The sequence below is a fragment of the Capra hircus genome, chromosome 6, assembly GCF_001704415.2.
Source record: "Capra hircus breed San Clemente chromosome 6, ASM170441v1, whole genome shotgun sequence".
NCBI lineage: Eukaryota > Metazoa > Chordata > Mammalia > Artiodactyla > Bovidae > Capra > Capra hircus.
In genome coordinates this window covers 25,405,550-25,418,037 of record NC_030813.1, presented here as the reverse complement: position 1 = coordinate 25,418,037, position 12,488 = coordinate 25,405,550, and the positions used below count along the sequence as shown (strand labels likewise).

Here is a 12,488-nt window from a genome sequence, read left to right as displayed (position 1 = left end):
GGACTGAACCCAAATCACCATTACACACAGCTGTCTCGTACAGTTGTATAAGTTGTACATGGCACAGAGGCATACAGTGCAGAGGAGAAAGGGAGCTGAAGTCCAGCCTGTATCTGGCTCTCAAATGTTAAGGGTTTTCATTTACTTGGCAAGTGTTTCACTCTTCTGAAGTAGTTGTTTAACTACTTCAAGGGACTTTTTCTGAAGATAAGATACAATGGAGCTGGAATCTTTGGGATTTCCTGACTATTGATAGGAGAACAGGCAGGATGGATTTTATTTTTCACACTATTTGGGAGTGCACTGGCAAATTCGCTTCCAAGTAAATTCATTTTACACAAAGGAGATTTTATTCTTGTGGAATCAGTCAGTAGGGCAAGTTTTCCAAGTCTATAAAGCTGTTCAGATCATGAAATATACGTTTAGACAACAGATACGAGCAAAATTTTCTTTTAAAAATCTGGCATAAGCTTTGCCCACAGATACCTCTCTCAGTGTAATATATTAAATGTTGTAGGTCCACCTTAAAATCTACATACCTAATTCAGGATTATGAACTAAAAGGACCTTGTTTATCCATCCTATATGTAGCACTTACGTCTGCTAACTCCTGTCTCCCACTTCGACTCTCAATCTCTGTCCCAGTCAGCCATCACGAGTCTGTTCTCCATGTCTGTGGGTCTGTTTCCGTTTTGTGGTTAGATTCATTTGTGCCAATTTAAGGTTTCACATAGAAGTGATATGGTATTCTCTTTCATTTTGCTTCACTTAGTACGATAATCTCTAGATGTATCCATGTTGCTGCAAGCATCATTAGTTCGCCCTTTTTTATGTCTGAGTAGTATTCCATTGTATATGTGTACCACACTGTTGGGAGCCAGCGTGAGGAACTCCGCCCATGGCACAGGCCATGAGGAAGGAAGCTTGGCATACGCAAAGGCGTGATCAAGCCTCAGGAAACCCCCTGCTCCCGAGCATCTACCCCCAAAACCAGAGTACTTTACGGGGAGCTCTCCCCCATAACCATTTCTCTCATAGAAGGAGTTAACTTACAGCTCCAGTTAATAAAAATTCCTGGGCGTGATAAGAGTGTTTCAACTTACTAACTCTGAAGTTTCTCTGGCCTGCCTGATCAGGCTCGTCCAGCTGCATGTGATTGTTTACAGCCTCCCAACTGTGAGAGGCACGGGATGTTTTAAAACTTTCTAAATACAGACTCTTTTGAGAAGTTAGAAGATCATTAGTATAGTATTAGTAGGATGGTTAGGAATTATATTGGTGAAGGGTTTTTTCATTTGTCCTGCCAATAATTACTGCTAATTCCCTGCCCTGGGTGTGACAAGGATGCCTCAGGTCAAACCTCTCTGCCTGCAGACTAGCTTGTGTGACAACCTCTCAACCATAAACAGCACAGAGAGTTTGGAGTATTAGTGTAGGGCTTTCTTCATTGATGAGTCAATGATTGCCATCAGGCCTCCATATCCTTAGGCACCTGGGAATATATTAATCAATGTATCTGGAATATAAAAAAGGGAATATAGTAGTTTTTGATGTTAGCAATACTAGACTTTTGAGTTAATGAATCTTCTCTTTTGTTATAGATCACTGTACTTTGTTATAAATCACTATAAATCACTATGCTATGTAACTTTATCACTATCTTAAGACAAAATATATCTTAAGGGGAACACTGGTGAAGGGTTTACATTTGTTGAGCCAATACTTGCTGCTAAATCTCCATATTCCTGTCCTTTTAATGAATATAACTAGCATATAGGAGAAATAAGTATTAACCTTTAAGATTAATCATGTTAAACCTTAGGTTAAGTAAATTCCTTTCTTGATTGTAACTCACTACACCCTCACCCTATAGAAATGCAACTTTATTTGGAGGGTGGCGCCTGATTTAAGAAAAAATCACCCCTGGAAAAATAAGTTTTCTGGTTAACTGACAGGTATCAGAAAGGGCCATAAAATGTCAGCAGACCTCATGGCTAAAAGATGATGAAGCTCATAAGACCTTTGTATAATTTTTTATGAAGCACCTGATTGTGACAAGGGTCAGATCTGCTGACCCCCACGTGACTCTGTATTCATCCCTATGTATAACAAAAAGGTACATAAACAAACCTGAAAAATAAAGAAATCGGATCAGTTTCTGGAAAGACTGATTCCCCCATGTCATTTCTTTCTCACTCTCCGCTTTCCTGGCTGAATTCCCATCTGAAATGTGGGTACTCACCAAGCCTGCTAATTCTGCCTGGGCTTCTGAGATTGGACTAGGGGAGGCCTCAGTGCCTCCTCTCCTTTGGGAGAATGGAAAGACGCCTGTGGCCTACGTAGGTGGTGATTAGTATTCCATGTAAACCAGTTATTCAGCCTCTTTTCTCCACTAATTCTCCTACTACACTATCTGTTTCTAATCTCCCTCTATATCTGTAATTATATAAGTGTTTTCCAGGACGCCGACTCCGTCCGCACTTTCGAATCACCCTGGATCCACCGGGGCTGGACCCCGGCACCACACCTTTGTCCATTCATCTGCCAATATACCTTTAGGTTGCTTCCATGTCTTGGTGATTGTGAATAGTGCTGCTGTGAATACAGGGGTGCATGTATCTTTTTGAATTATACTTTTGTCCAGAATATGCCCAGGAATGAGATTGCTAATATATTTTTTTTAAAAAAAGAAGAAAGTACATGAAAGAAAAAAAATTATCAATTAAAATTAGTCATGCTAACTCACTGGCCAAATTAAATCCACAGATAAAAGCATTACCAGTCAATCAGCCTTGACTGGGAGCACCATTTTCTTAGCAGCCAAACACTGAAGAAACTTAGCATGCCTCACAGGTATTACCAGACAGAGTTAAGAGTTAAGTGAACCAAACGTCTATTCTGAGTCTTAATCTTCAAATCAAAGATGGCAAAGTTTATGTCAGCAACAAAAAGTTGTTTACTTATGAACAAAGACAAAAGAGTACCAGTATGCGAGGTGCCAGCACAAATATGGAAGTCCTCACTTGGTAAACTCCCTCATGTGAAGTTCGCTCAGTCATGTCCAACTCTTGGTGAGTCATCCTGGTTTCCAGGATTGAGGGTGTTCCCAGGACACTGGAGTCTTAGTGTTAAAGCCAGGACAGTCCCAGGCAGCTGAGTTGGTCACCCCTGTGCACCAGCATCATCACACAGTCTGTGTATGTGGTGGGCAGAGTCACATGAGCTTCAGGGTGTCAGCTGTCCTCTCTGAGTCCTGGTTCTTCCCCTCCATCCTCCGTCGTGGACCTCAGTCAGGAGTCAGATCACCTAGTCTCACATTGACAGCAGGGGAGTCATACTCGTTAGTGGGGTCAGGAGAACTAGGTCTGAGTATCAGCTCTAGCAGTGACTTGTAAGTGCTCGTGACAAGACACTAAATGCTCTGAACTTCCCAGTGAAAGGAAATTATCTGACTTCAGGGCTTGTCATGAAGCTGAAGTGAGGTACTGTGTGTGGAAGTGCCCATCAAACTGTGGAACACTCAGTGTATGAAAAGTACACTAAATGATATCCCTAAGGTTAAAAAAGTAGGAAAGAGGCCTTCGTGTCCACAGGGAAATGGACTTCTGTTTATTGCTGAATCATTCTTAATAAGCAGAAATAGTTACACAATTGGAATATTCCAAGGCATTAAAAAATCTGCTAATAACTTGAGCCACAGTGACTTGTGTTCTGCCTTAGCAAGCCAAACCTGAAGGTGGAATTTCACTGTGGCCTCTGCGGCTTAAATTTTCAAACAGTCCAAACTCAGGTGGTAAGTCAAACAACCAGCTGCAAGCTGAAACTTATCCTTTAATCCTTGAGCTATGCCAAGCCAGGAGAGGATGAGGAAAAGCTGGAAAGGGGGGTTGAGATGGGCTTTCTGCAGCTTTACCCTGACAGGCGAAGATTTTGCTAATCCTTTTTCAGGTACGCAGTGACAGCTCTCAGAACTGCAGTGTGAGATTATGCTTGGCAGTTTCAGAAAATTTTCTTCTGCACACAGAACCTGAGCAGGGAAAGAATCCTGAGAAGATATTTCATGATAATGCCAGGGCTTCACATCACTCCAGCACATCTCCATTGTGCTCAGCTCGCCAGCCCAGTGTGCGGGTTGATGAGAATTTCCATTTAAAGAGGTCAGGAATTGTGGGAAAGATATAAATCCAAGTTGTTTTGTCCTCCTGTTGAGCTTCCCTTAAGAATAAAACAAAGCAGATAGGGAAATTAGTTTTGCTATGTGTCAGGCTGAGGACTAGTTGAAAATAATTCTAGAGCACCAAGGCCTGGCAGTGTTTCATTACAGACATGGCCTATGGATTGCTTCTATTTCTAGAGTTCCTTTCAGGGCTTGTCTGGATAAAACATGGAGTAAGAGTCCAGACTATTAGCACCAGAAGTACCCACAGACCACTCCTCTATTACAAAAGCCCACTCCATATTCAGAAGGAACTCTGCCTGGCACAAGAAGAATTTGGCTCTCATAGTCAATCAGCTTTTTCTGCAGTTCCACCCAGGCTCTCCTTGTGTTTTAAATTATCATTAAGATGGTTAGAGGGTAGATCCAGGGGAATGTTGAATCCCATCTCCATGGGTTCTGTGGCCTAGGAACTTCTCAGCTTTGCAAGTTCAACAACTTGATTCTCTTAGTATGCCTAAGTTTGATTAGATTCTGAAGGCTGATTCACATGAACCACACTCATGACGAATTGATAAACTATATACCAATTCATCATTTATTAATTTACGATACTAACCACTATAACCTTTGAACAGATTCTGCACAAGGAACATAATAGACAGATGTAATATTCAAAATATTTATCAGACCTGAAAGGCATGAGCGCCAATTAATCAGAATGGGTCCACAATTCATTATAATAGATGCCAGCTGGCCCTGGAAATAGAGGCAAGAGTTAATATTTAAGTAACCCACTACCTGCTAGATACTAATATGTGATCAATTCACTTGGATTTTTGAAGTCAAAACCTTACAATGATCCTTTGAGGAAGGCATTAAAAAACTGACTATAGAAGGTCTCAGACAATCTGTCGTTGGTCCCACAGGTAGTTAGATAATCTGGGTTTACATGCAGGTGCCTGGTGGGCTGCCGTCTCTGGGGTCGCAAGAGGACACGACTGAAGTGACTTAGCAGCAGCAGCAGCGTGTGTATCATACTGCAAAAGTAAATCCACCTCACCCCATCCCCCTAATACATTCATGCTGGAAGCAAATTTAGATCATATGGTCAGCTAGTATTGTTATTATAATAGGAAAGGGATTAAAGGAATTCTTTAAATTCTTAAGGTTTTCCTTAAGAATGCCAAGATTGTCTCACAAAAAAAAAAAAAAAAGAGTTAGACTTATTTTACTTTGGCTCGGTTTGCTTAGAAAAGCTAATCTCTCTGGACCTGCATGGTTATCCTGCATAGGACAGAGTTGACTGTGTGTCCATGCTTGGCAAGAATGAGGCTAAAATAAAAGTAAAGCATTTAACTCTGGAGCAATGGGCTAAGTACCAGTGCTGAGAGTATTTAGAAAACTTTATAGCAACTTGACAGAATAAGTATATATCTATTGAATCTAATAATTAAAAAAATACAGGCTAGTATTTTTATATCTTTGTTTTTTTATTTCATTTTTCTGGTAATTCATTTATATTATATTGTACAAGAGGATCAGTCCATGATGGAGTGGGGGAGGGAAGGTAAGGGTTTTTCACCATAGATGGTTTTGAAAGCATAGCTCGAAACCATCTCTTTGGATAACCTTGGGTATGTATTAGTTGCTCAGTCATATACGACTCTGTGACCCATGGACTGTAGCCCACCAGGCTCCTCTGTCCATGGAATTCTCCAGGCAAGAATACTGGAGTGAGTAGCTGTTCCTTTCTCCAGGGGGGTCTTCCTGACCTGGGGATCAAACCCAGGTCTCCTGCATTGCAGGCAGGATTGAACCCATGTCCCTTGTACTGGCAGGTGGATTCATATCCACTGCACCACCAGGGAAGTCCTAGACTTTACTTTACTGTCTGAGCCACCAGGGAAGCCCTTGGATTGCCTTACGTCATGCTAAAGGCCACACTTTGAGGGAGATTCTGCCTGTAACTGCTGCCCTTCTGAGGCTGTCATTGGATCCTTTACCATCTTTGGTTTCATTATCGGGGTCAAACGTAACATCCTCAAGGGTTGGCTTATCTTTGCCAGTTTTTCTCAGAGGACACGGTTGCAGCACTCTTTCACTTCTATAATATACCTGGAAAAAATGGCAATATATAAGTATAAAACATGAATCTCCACTAAGTGGTAAAAGAAAAAGGCAGGGCTCAGTTGTGCTTGGAGATTAGCAGTGGGTGCCTGGATGTCTAAGGCTGACTTGGAGGCTCCTCAGCCAGCTGCACTTCTGGGGGGAAGAGCCCAGGGCATTGCTGACGATCTATGCTTTTCTTTTCTGGTCTGAGGAATGATGGTATGTGACAGGATGGAGCTGTATGGCAGTTCTCACTGAGGACAAGACCCAGGGTTGCATAACATGGGAGAGCCAGTGGCTAAATGAGGTCTGAGCCATCCTGTAGGGGAGGACTAAACTGTGAATAACTCTGCAGCTTGTCCTGGATCATTCAAATCAAGAAACTTCTGACTTAAAAATAAAAGTTTTAATTATGCCCCCAATATAGTGAATTTTCTTTTCCTAATTAAAAAAAATCAACAGAGTCTAGGACTTCCCTGGTCGTGCAGTGGATATGAATTCACCTGCCAGTACAAGAGACATGGGTTCAATCCTCGGTCTGTGAAGAGTCCACATGCTGCGGAGCAGCTAAGCCCATGGCCCACAGTTGCTGAGCCTGAATGCTGCAGTTACTGAGGCCCATGTGCCTTGAGCCTGTGCTCGGCAAGAAGAGAAGCTGCTGCAGTGAGAAGCGCAAGCCCCACTACAAAGAGTAGCCTCTGCTCATCACAACTAGAGAAAGCCCACACACAGCAACAAAGACTCAGAGCAACCAAAAATAAACAAATAAAAATTAAAAAAATAATAATAACAAATAATTGTTCTTAATATAAAAAAATCAAAACAGTCTAACTAAGGGTTTGGTTTTTATGTTGGGGCTTCCCAGGTGGCCCTACTTGTAAAGAATCCACCTGCCAATGCAGAAGACATAAGAGACATGGGTTTAATCCCTGGGTCAGGAAGATACCCTGGAGGAGGAAATGGCAACCCACTCCAGTATTCTTGCCTGGGAAATCCCATGGACCGAGGATTCTGGCAGGCTATCATACACAGGGTCACAAAGAGTTGGATACAACTGAAGCAACGTAGCAAGCAAGCAAGATATTACTTCCTTTAATCCTTGAGATCTCATCTTGGAAGTATAATTTTGACACACATAATAATTTTCTGAGACATTTTAGTGCATAAAGCACTAAGAAAGGACAGAAAAAGAGAGTATTTTATATCAGAATATGCTTGAAAATAAGAGATATGACCACATTTCTGCCAACATGATCTCTGATTCCTCTGCCTTTTCTTAAGCTAGCTTGAACCTCTGGAAGTTCTTGGTTCACGTGCTGTTGAAGCCTCACTTGGAGAATTTGGAGTATTACTTTGCTAGCGTGTGAAATGAGTGCAATTGTGCAGTGGTTTGAACATTCAAAGCTATGGTTTTTCCAGTAGTCTTGTATGGATGTGAGAATTGGACCATAAAGAAGGCTGAGAGCCGAAGAATTGATGCTATTGAGCTGTGGTGTTGGAGAAGACTCCTGAGAGTCCCTTGGACTGCAAGGAGATCAAACGAGTCAATCCTCAAGGAAATCAGTCCTGAATATTCATTGGAAGGACTGATGCTGAGGGTGAAGCTCCAATACTTTGGCCACCTGATGGGAAGAGCCGACTTACTGGAAAGGACCCCGATGCTGGGAAAGATTGAAGGTAGGAGGAGAAGGGGATGACAGAGGATCTGGTGGTTTGATGGCATCACTGACTCAATGGACATGAGTTTGAGTAGACTCTGGGAGATAGTGAAAGACAGGAAAGCTTGGTGTGCTACAATCCATGGGGTTGCAAAGAGTCGGACATGACTTAGTGACTGAACAACAACTTCGGTCACATCTGTTTCTTTCTCTTTTTAACTGAATATTCTTTCAATTAATGATAGCGAATATTTATTATCTCATTAATTCATTATCTCATTTAATATTCATAAACTTCCTCCAAGGAAAATGGTATTACTATGTTGTTTATCAGTTTTATACATAGTAGTGTATATCTGTTAATCCCAAATTCCAAGTTGATCCCCACCCCACCCCCTACCCCCCAAACTCTTTCTCCTTTGGTAACCGTAAGTTTGTTTTCTATGTCTGTGAATCTATTTGTTTTGTAAATAAGTTCATTTCTATCATTTGTTTAGATTCTACTTATAAGTGATATCATATGATATTTATCTTTGTCTGACTTACTGCACTTAGTATGATAATCTCTAGGTCCATCCATGTTGCTGCAAATGGCATTATTTCATTCTTTTTTGTGGCTGGGTAACATTCCATTGTGTGTGTATATATATATCACGTCTTCTTTATTCATCTGTTGATGGAAATTTGGATTGCTTCTGTGTCTTGGCTGCTGAAATAGTGTTGCTGTGAACATTGGGGTGCATATATCTTTTCAAATTAATTTTTGTCTTCCAGAATTATGCCCAGGACTGGGATTGGTAGATCATTTGTAACTTTTTAGTTTTTAAGAGAGCTCCATACTATTTTCCCATAGTGGCTGCACCAGTTTATATTCCCACTAACAGTTTAGGAAGGTTCCCTTTTCTCCATACCCTCTCCAGCATTTATTATTTGTAGACTTTCTGATGATGGCCATTCTAACAGGCGGGAAGTAATACCTCATTGTGGTTTTGATTACTATTTCTCTAATAATTAGCAACATGGAGCATCTTTTAATATGCCTATTGGCCATCTCTATCTTTTCTTTAGAGAAATGTCTGCTTAGTTTTTCTGCCTATTTTTCGATCAGGTTTTTTTTTCTGTTGTTGTTGACATTGAGTTGTATGAGCTGTTTGTATATTTAGAGATTAAGCCCTGTTGGTTGTATTATTTGCAAATATTTTCTCCCATTCCATAGATTATCTTTTCATTTTGTTTATGGTTTCATTTGCTGTACAGAAGCTTGTAAGTTTGATTAGGTCCAATTTATTTTTGCTTTTATTTATAGTGCCCAGGGAGACTGACTTAAGAAAAATTGCTATGATTTATGTCAGAAATGTTTTACCTGTGTTCTCTTCTAGGAATTTTGTGGTGCTGTCTGTCTTGTCTTATGTTTAAGTCTTTAAGCCATTTTGAGTTGAGTTTTGTGTATGGTGTGACAGAGTGTTCTGACTTCAGTGACTTGCATGTAGCTCTGTCCAGCTTCCTCAATACCACTTGCTGCGGAGGCTTTTCTCCATTGTATATTTGTGCCTCCTTAGTTAAAGATTAATTGACCATGGATGTGTGGGATTACTAAACCCGTTTTAGAGATGAGGAATATAAATTAAATAAACCTCAAAGGTAATCTCAAAGGGGAAACGACGTACTACTTGAGTGACATGAAAACTAAGTGTGGGTTATGGAAGTGTTTCTAGGACAGCTGAACAAAGGTAAGAAGATGAGGAGGAGAAAAGGGAACGAAAAAGAGCTGGAAGACAAGAAGTCTGAGTTCTAAAATCAAGTTCTACATTGAGCCGTCATTCACAGCGTGAAGAACCCTGTACAATAGTCTGAGTGGTCCTAAATCTGAGGAGCAGAGAGCAGCATGAAGCCCTTGTTGGCTTGCTCACCCACACACAGAGTCAGCCTCAGGGAGGGAGGAAGCGCTCTTGAATACAAACTACCAGGCACACCCAGGCTAGGGTAAACACACCCAGGTCATCATCTGTGGTTCTACCTCATTTTTTTAAAATCGTCTCTATTCTCAAAGAGTTAGCCACCCTCTTTTCCCCATTGCTTTCATCACTGGGCACTATAGAGCCTAAATAGCTAGTCAAGTGCTGTATAAAGAATTTAGATGCAAGCAAAACAGATTTCAGCAGGTTTGCATTTCAGACTTACTGGCTAGGAAACTTCAGGCAGTTGATGTAATTTCTTATACCCACATTTTGCTTATCTGCTAAATGGAGGAGCTAATGTCTGTCTTCTAGGGAGACTGCATTGAACAGTGCTTAAGAGCTCGGTCTCTGGACTCTGACATCCATTTGAGAATGCCTCTACCTTTGATAAATTACCTGATTTCTTCAAGCCTTAATTTCTTCATCTATAAAATAAGAATAACACTAAAAGCACCTATTTCACAGAATGGTTATGAGAATTGAATGAGATACCACATACTTTACACATTCCCTGAGAAATGGTTAATGATCAACACATATTAGCTTTTATCATTATTACTGAAGATCACACACTGTTTAGATCTGTCCAATGCATGATAACTACCCTTAATAGGATTCACATGGTGAGATTTGAGTTTTCTCTTTTGGCTGCATTCGATCTTGATCGCAGCATTCAGGATCTTTGTTGCAGAGTGCTGGATCTTTAGTTGCAGCTTGTGGGCTCTCGTTCCCTGACCAGGGATCGAACCTGGGCCCGCTGCATTGGGAGCTCAGAGTCTTAACTGCTTAACTGTCAGACCACCAGGGAAGTCTCAGCTTTGAGTGATTTTTATGCACGTTATTTTCTCTGAACAGCCATTCTTGTTAATACATGTGTATTTGATGATGAAAGGCTGGTTTTCTAGATCTCTTCTCTTTAGATATGTAAGCCTTCACACAGATATAGGCTCAAGGTGTGGCGAAAGTCTTAAGCAAGCTTGAATACCGCTCTATACACCTGGGAGGTCTAGCTCGGAAGAAAGCAGTGGGTTGAATATTCTCTTAACATTCATGTCCACCAGAACCTCAGAATACAATCTTGTCTGAAAGTAGGGTCTTTGTGATGTAAATAATTGAGGTCATGCTATGTGTGCTAAGTCGCTCAGTCATGTCCAACTCTTTGCAACACTTTGGACTGTAGCCCATCAGGCTCATCTGTCCATGGGGTTCTCCAGGCAAGAATACTGGAGTGGGTTGTGATGCCCTCTTCCAGGGGGTCTTCCATACCCTGGCTGGTGGGTTCTTTACCACTAGCACCACCTGGGAAGCCCAAATCTAATGCTGCTGCTGCTGCTGCTAAGTCGCTTCAGTCGTGTCCGACTCTGTGTGACCCCATAGACGGCAGCCCACCAGGCTCCCCTGTCCCTGAGATTCTCCAGGCAAGAACACTGGAGTGGATTGCCATTTCCTTCTCCAATGCATGAAAGTGAAAAGTGAAAGGGAAGTCGCTCAGTCGTGTCCGACTCTGTGTGACCCCATAGACGGCAGCCCACCAGGCTCCCCCGTCCCCGAGATTCCAGGCAAGAACACTGGAGTGGGTTGTCATTGCCTTCTCCAAATCTAAGGCCATAAAAAGGTCATGTGAAGATACAAAGGGGGAGACGCAGACAAGAATGTGCTGTGACTACAGCAACAGAGATCAGAGCCACGCAAGTACAAGCCAAGGGTGCCAAACAGTGCTGACGGCCGCCGAGATCTAGAAGGGAGGTTGGGTCAACGGTCCAGCAGGCAAGGCTGTGGTGTTCCCAGTGGTCATGTATGGATGTGAGAGTTGGTCTATAAAGAAAGCTGAGCGCTGAAGAATTGATGCTTTTGAACTGTGGTATTAGAAAAGACTCTTGAGAGTCCCTTGGACTGCAAGGAGATCCAACCAGTCCATCCTAAAGGAGATCGGGCCTGGACCGATGTTGAAGCTGAAACTCCAATACTTTGGTCACATGATGCGAAGAGCTGACTCATTGGAAAAGACCCCGATGCTGGGAAAGATTGAAGGCAGGAGGAGAAGGGGATGACAGAGGCTGAGATGGTTGGGTGGCATCACTGACTCAATGGACATGAGTTTGAGCAAACTCTGGGAGATGGTGGAGGCCAGAGGAGCCTGGTGTGCCTCAGTCCATGGGCTCACAGAGAGCTGGACATGACTGAGTGACTGAACAACAACAACGACCAGAGGGCAGGTGTGTGTTCTCTCAGTGGCCTGTTGGGTGTCTGGGGGTGGTGTTGTGGCATGAGGAGCTGAGCTCCAGGGAGGAAGGGGCAGTGAATTGTGATCACACTGAAAGGGACAGATGAGCTGAAATTTGGCCACTGAAGTTCTCCAGGGTGACCCACCACACAGATTCAGGGGCTGCGACACACTCGGAAACACTCACTCACAAACGAATCCTTTTAAGTATAAAGCCGAAAGCTGACTACCTTCTTATGCTGCAACAACAGCACTGACATTCAACTACTGTATTAAAACAAGTTCTATCAGCCAGTTTTCAATTTAATGCTAACAAATTTTAACCCAGAGACAGCCTGTTAACAAAACAACTAAAAAAAGAATTTTTTAAATGAAAGCTT

General features: G+C 42.1%; 1 protein-coding gene across 4 annotated transcripts in view; it reads left to right on the top strand.

Moving 5' to 3' along the window:
* Positions 1–12,488, top strand: part of C6H4orf17 (chromosome 6 C4orf17 homolog) — a 94,150-nt gene that overhangs the window by 25,270 nt on the left and 56,392 nt on the right. The window lies entirely within an intron of this gene.